Genomic DNA, 6,678 nt, shown 5'->3' with positions numbered 1-6,678 from the left:
CCGCCAGCTTCTCCAGCGTGGCGCGGCGGCCACACGACGTCCCGTTGGGCAGGGTCCCCAGCCGTCCAGGCTCCTCCTCTTCCAGCCCGGGAACGTCCTCAAAGGGGTTCCGAGAGGACCTCTGGGGCAGGGTTCCTGCTCTGGGCACCTTGGCATCTGCCACCCGGAGGCTCTTCAGGATGGGCATTTTGCCAGGCGGGGGACCTGGGGGGGAAATAATGGGCCGTTAATATGCTGGTGACAGCCCTGGCCGGTTTGACTCAGTGGCTAAAGCAGTGATGGCGAACCTATGACACGCGTGTCAGAGGTGACACTCGAACTCATTTTTTTGGTTGATTTTTCTTTGTTAAATGGCATTTAAATATATAAAATAAATATCAAAAATATAAGTCTTTGTTTTACTATGGTTGCAAATATCAAAAAATTTCTATATGTGACACGGCACCAGAGTTAAGTTAGGGTTTTTCAAAATGCTGACACGCCGAGCTCAAAAGGTTCGCCATCACTGGGCTAGAGCATCCACCTCCAGACTGAAGGGTCGCGGGTTCGATTCCGGACAAGGGCACATGCCCAGGATGCCAGCTCGATCCCCTGTGGGGGGTGTGCAGGAGGCAGCCGATCCATGATTCTCTCTCAGCATTGATGTTTCTATCTCTCTCTTCCTTCCTCTCTGAAATCAATAAAAAATAAAAATATGTTGATGACAGTCCTTCCGCACACACTGATGCCTTGAGCCCTCACCATCCCATGAGGTGAGCACTGTTATTCGGCCCGTTTTGCAGACGAGGACACAGGCTCAGAAGGGCAAAGGCCCTCGCCTAACGTCCCTCAGTGATTCAGGGGCAAAGGCAGGACACGCTCTGAGACCTGTCTGACCCCGGGGCCTGGGCTCTCCCAGGGCATCGGCTCCAGGCCCTCCCCCCACCTTACTCGCCCCGCGTGGTTGTCATCCCAGTTCACCCACAGGCACCCTGAAGGAACAGGCTCAGAGAGGGGAAGGGCGCCTCTCAAGGTGGCACAGCAGCAAAGGGCAGACGGCTTGGGACACAGACACCCCCGTTATCCGGGTCACACACCTGCACACCTGCCTCATCTCCCCTGTCCAGTCAGTACCCTGTCACCTCTACCCCTTTCATTCCCTCAGCAACACTTCCTGGGAAGTATCCACAGGAGGCGAGTCCACAGAGGCAGGGAGATTAGTGGTTGCCAGGGGCTGGGAGTCACTGTTTAATGGATACAGAGTTTCCGTGTAGGGGGATGAAAAGTTTCCATCTGGAACTAGATAGAGGGGTGGTTGACAACACTGGGAATTACTAGATGCCAATGAATAGGACACTTTAACATGGTTAACACGGCCTTGGCCAGGCCAATCCATTGGTTAGAGCATGACCCCCATATGGCAAGGCCGTGGGTTCAATCCCTGGCCGGGCACATACAAGAACAACCAGTGAATAAATTAAGTTGATGCTTCTCTCTCTCTCTCCCTTCCTCTCTTTCTTAAATGAATTTTTTTTTTTAAAAATTAAGCTTAAAAAGATAAAAATGGCCCTAGCCAGTTTGACTCAGTGGATAGAGCATCGGCCTGTGGACCAAAGGGTCCTGGGTTCGATACCGGTCAAGGGCATGTACCTGGGTTGCAGGCTCGTCCCCTGCCCAGGCCCTGGTCAGGGCATGTGCAGGAGGCAACCAATTGATGTGCTTCTCTCACATCGATGTTTCTCTCTGTCTTTCCCTCTCTCTTCCACTCTCCCTAAAAGATCAATGGAAACATATCCTCAGGTGAGAGTTAACAACAACAAAAAAAGGTTAATATGTTGAATTTTGTTATTCGTTTTACCACAATAAGGAAACACCTTCCTAGGTGTTTTCCCTGGGCCCAGCGCTGTGCGGGCTTCGAGGACGGAGCGGTGGCCAAGGAAGACCCAGTCTCTGCCGGCACCGAGCTCGAAGCTTCCTGCCCATTTCATCTCCTTAGTCCCTCGTCTCCGTCCCTTTCCATGGCCCAAGCCCCTTTCTGCTTCCCTGCCTCCTCCCTGGTTTCCAAACATCCAGTCTTGGCCCCTCCAGCCCACCCTTGAGGATCTTGTTAAAGCACAAACCTGCCCCTCCCCTTCTCTTAACCTTCCATGGCTCCCAGTGCCATTGGGACAAAATTCAGGCCCCTCCCTTGCCAGCTGTCGCCTCACCAGTGCTGTCCTACCTTCTCCTCCTTGCTCCAAACTCCTCTGGGTTTCAGCATCCGTTGGTCTTTTTACATGGGAGCCTGTTCTCCACGCTTTACTCATATTTTCGGACGCAGCCCCAACTCTCCCTTCTCCAGGAATCCCTACCGATGCCCAGGCTGGGTCACGTGTCCCCCTCAGCCCAGCCCACTGGGTCGGCACTGTCTGGGGATGGTCCTGTGTCCCCCACGGACTGTGAGCCCCACGAGGGCAGGGGCAGGGCTCTCTCTGTCACCACTGTGTCCCCAGCTCCCAGGACAGGCATTTGGGGAATGAATGGGTAATAAACAGGAAATGAAAGAAGGAGGCGAAGACTTCATTCCTTGTGGGGAAGAGGAATGATGAGTCAAGGGGAGAGGTCAGGGAGGAGCAGCCACACAGGACCCCGTGCCCTGGCGAGGGATGAGGCCTTGTCCCGGGGCCCTGGGGGGCCATGCGAGGGTGCTTTCCAAACACACAGAGAAGTACAGGGGACACACTTCACCAGCAGCTCTGTGCCTGCAGGCCTAGCTGCATCTAAAGCAAACACTGGCTGGATTTGTTCAGAATTCTTTTTTAAGAATCAGGCATTGCAAATGCATGACCCCGGTGCCCCGCCCGGTCCTGAGCGCCCAGCCCAGCCCTCTCCCGAGGGAAGCAGCTTCCGAATGTCCAGGAGACCTTGCCACTGTGCCCACACAGACCTGTGTCCAGAAATAATAACTGATCGTTCTCCGTGGTCGCAAACTCTACAAACGCTGTCATTCTACGTGGATCCTGCAACTTGCTGTGTGTGTGTGTGTGTGTGTGTGTGTGTGTGTGTGTGTGTGTGCGCACTCACTTACCCATGCCTGTCTCTGTGGCTCTAGCAGGTTTATTAAATATATATATATATATTTGTATTGATTTCAGAGAGGAAGGGAGAGAGAGATAGAAGCATCAATGATGAGAGAGAATCATTGATCGGCTGCCTCCTGCACACCCCCCACTGGGGACTGAGCCTGCAACCCGGGCTTGTGCCCTGACCTGAATCAAACGGTGACCTCCTGGTTCATAGGCCGACACTCAGCCACTGAGCCACGCCGGCTTGGGCTGTAGCGGGTTTATTTTAACAGTGCATGCTATTCCGCTGTGTGACTACGGAAAATTGTGTCAAGTTGCCAGATGGTCTCCTACTGCGGGATACGTTGTCTTGAACTGGGTCTGAGCAGGCGAGGCTGACGGAGCCCTGAGCGGGCAGGGCTGGGGCCCTTCTCTGGTGGGGCGCTCCCTTCTTTCCTCCCGACTTTAGTCTCCAGACCTCAGCTGTCCTTCCTTAAGCCTCCTTCCCTAGAAACACCCTCCGAGCCCCTCTCTCCAGTCTTCATTGTCCCGAATCCCCCGGGGAGGCAGTCGCCATGGCAACCCCTTGCCTCAGCCCCCATGGCTGAGGGCAATCGATACCACCCCCCCACACACACACACTTCACACACTGATTTCTCTGTCTTTCATCCTCCAAATAGGCTTCTTCTGTGCACCTCACCCTCACCCCCAAAATGGCTCCATCGTCCCCCAGAACTGGCTCCAACATCTCCCCAACTCCACCACCTCCTCAAAATGGGGGGCTCCCGTGTCCCTCCAGTTGAAGTCAGCGCCGCCCAAGCTAGATTGGACATTCTCCCACTGGCTTCCAGGTCCACCCCGAACTGGATCCAGAACCCCCAAACCCACATCCTCAGACCTGGCTGCAACATTTTCCCAAAACTCGCCCGACGTCTTTCCCCTTCCTGGCTCCAACACCCCCTCTGCCAGCTGGCTCCCACATCCTGCCCTCCAGCCCCTGTCTGCCTCCCGGTGCCAGACCCCTGACTCACTTCCGAGGCATCCCCAAGCCCCCAGCCCCCCGGCTCCTGCAGGATGTCTTGGCCACCAGAGCTTCCCTCTCTGGACTCCTCCTCCTCTTCCTCGCTGCCAGCCTTTCCCCAAGGACCCGAACCCTCCACCGGCCGCCTGGCCTGTTTGCAGAAGTCCTGGCCTCCTGCCCCCAGGGCCCGCACCGGAGAAATGTCCTTACAGATGGTGCGTCCAAGCCCGACCCCAACCAACACCGCCCCAGGGCAGCCTTTTCCCCAGACAACCCCTACCAGCCCAGCCTGTATCAAGTTCATCCCCATCTTCACACCCAACCCTCCCATCACCTCTCCTGTTCCATCTCCATCCCAACCCTTGTCCCCTCTCCCATCTCCAAGACCCCGTCCCTTAGGGATAGAGCGAGACACCCATCCCTCCCTGGTCTCGGCCTTGGCCTTCCCACCTGAACCCGGGGACAGCAGACCCCACCACATCTCACCTCTTCTCTCTCCGTTCCAAGCTCTCCACTGCCTTGCAGACTCTGCACCCCAGGACCCCCTGCACCCTCCTCCTGCTCCCATCTCCCCCTGCCCTCTCGCTGGCACCCTGCGGAGACCAGCCCCCAGACTCTCCCTCTGCCCAGCTTCTCCTGGCTTCAGGACACATGTTTTCTCGAATCCTGGTCTAGCCCATCTCTGGGCCGCGCCACATTCCTGGAGGGCGGCGAGTCCCACCCCCACCCCAGCACCCCAGCACCCCAGCGCTCTCACCTCTGTCCTTGGAGCCTTGTCCTTCTGTCCCTGCTGTTGTCCTGTCCTGTCCTGAGGCTACTTCAGCCAGGACTGCTAAGAGCTTGGATCTGAGGAGGGGGGGTTAGAGGAGGTCAATTTCCTGTCAGGAAACCCCTCCCTCTCTGGGGCCAGGGGTGGGAAGGACTTGTTATCTGTCTGCCCTTTTAGGCCAGGCTGCGGTTTGGCCCCCACCCTGCCCCGGCCCGGCCGGAATCGGACCCCCGCCCCCTGCCTGCTCTTCACGCCTCCCAAGGTGACAACACCATCCTGGGCGCCTGGGGAGACACCCCCTGCTGGATGTGGGCCCAAAGCTCTCGCTCTGGGTTTCCTGCTGTGGGGAGAAGACAAGGAGGAAGGTTCTGCCCGGCCCAGATGCCAGGACTGGAGGCCTAAATGTTGGCACTGGCATAGCTTTGGAAACGGGGCTGTTCTCCAAAAAGCCCCTGTCCTCAGACTCTGCAAAACACTTCTGTTTTCCTGCACTACCCTCCGCCCCCCCCAAACCAGGGACATGGCTCTGATTGGTCAATTTCTTTCTTTTTTAAAAATATGTTGTATTGATTTTTATTTTTATTTTTTAGAGAGAAAGAGGAAGGGAGAGGGAGTGAGAGACAGAAACATCAACGATGGGAGAGAATCATTGATTGGCTACCTTCTGCATGCTCCCCAGTGGGAATCGAGCCTGCAACCCGGGCATGTGCCCTTGACCGGAATCGAACCCGGAACCCTTCAGTTGGATGTGGGCCCAAAGCTCTCGCTCTGGGTTTCCTGCTGTGGGGAGAAGACAAGGAGGAAGGTTCTGCCCGGCCCAGATGCCAGGACTGGAGGCCTAAATGTTGGCACTGGCATAGCTTTGGAAACGGGGCTGTTCTCCAAAAAGCCCCTGTCCTCAGACTCTGCAAAACACTTCTGTTTTCCTGCACTACCCTCCGCCCCCCCCAAACCAGGGACATGGCTCTGATTGGTCAATTTCTTTCTTTTTTAAAAATATGTTGTATTGATTTTTATTTTTATTTTTTAGAGAGAAAGAGGAAGGGAGAGGGAGTGAGAGACAGAAACATCAACGATGGGAGAGAATCATTGATTGGCTACCTTCTGCATGCTCCCCAGTGGGAATCGAGCCTGCAACCCGGGCATGTGCCCTTGACCGGAATCGAACCCGGAACCCTTCAGTCCACAGGCCGACGCTCTATCCACTGAGGCAAACCAGCGAGGGCGGTTGATTTCTTCATTGCGCCTTCCGAGGTCGAGGTGGGAACCAATCAGACTCCTCTGTCTCCCCTGTAGATTCTCTGACTCTCCTACTCGAATGTAAATCCAAAGCAGATGGTCTGGTGTTCGTCTCTATGCCCCTAACCGTGTGCCTGGCACAGAGTAGGTGCTCAGAACATATTTGTTAACCGAACATACAAATGGGAATAAGTCAGAGTGGAAGCTGAGGATGGAGGTGGCAGGTGCAGTGGGGGTTGGGGATGAATTGGGGGTTGGGTGAAGTTAGATGCAGGATTAGGGGTACTTTTAAGGCTGGGTTTTAGGCTTAGGTGGCCTTTTGTTGGGCTGGGATGGGTGAGCACTTGCCCAGGCAAAATTGGGGTTGGGATCAGCATTATGGTCAGGAGCTGAGCTCAGGGTCTCTGCTCCTCTCCAGCCCCAGCCCCGAGGGCTCCATGGACAAGCGGCTGGGAGAAGCAGGCCAGGCATTCAGAGTCCAAAGTCTGCAGGCTTCTGTCCAACTGGGTTTGCCAGACAGTGGGCGTTGGGGTAGGAGCTTTTTTTTAAAAAAAAATGCTTTGTCCTGTATTGTTTCTATCTTTTCCACATTGAGTATGGAATATATATATATACTATTTCCATA

At 55.2% G+C, this 6,678-nt stretch overlaps 1 protein-coding gene across 1 annotated transcript in view; it reads right to left on the bottom strand.

The window, feature by feature from the left end:
- The window catches only part of EXOC3L2 (exocyst complex component 3-like 2), a 39,340-nt gene that overhangs the window by 20,322 nt on the left and 12,340 nt on the right, over positions 1–6,678 (bottom strand). The window contains exon 2 of the mRNA XM_014537361.1: positions 6,334–6,338. The gene's annotated coding sequence lies outside the window, so the exon portion shown is untranslated. The remainder of the gene's footprint in view (positions 1–6,333; positions 6,339–6,678) is intronic.

This window comes from Myotis brandtii, unplaced genomic scaffold, assembly GCF_000412655.1.
Source record: "Myotis brandtii unplaced genomic scaffold, ASM41265v1 scaffold1774, whole genome shotgun sequence".
Lineage (NCBI taxonomy): Eukaryota > Metazoa > Chordata > Mammalia > Chiroptera > Vespertilionidae > Myotis > Myotis brandtii.
The sequence above is the reverse complement of the archived record's forward strand: the minus strand, read 5'-3'. Positions and strand labels throughout refer to the sequence as shown.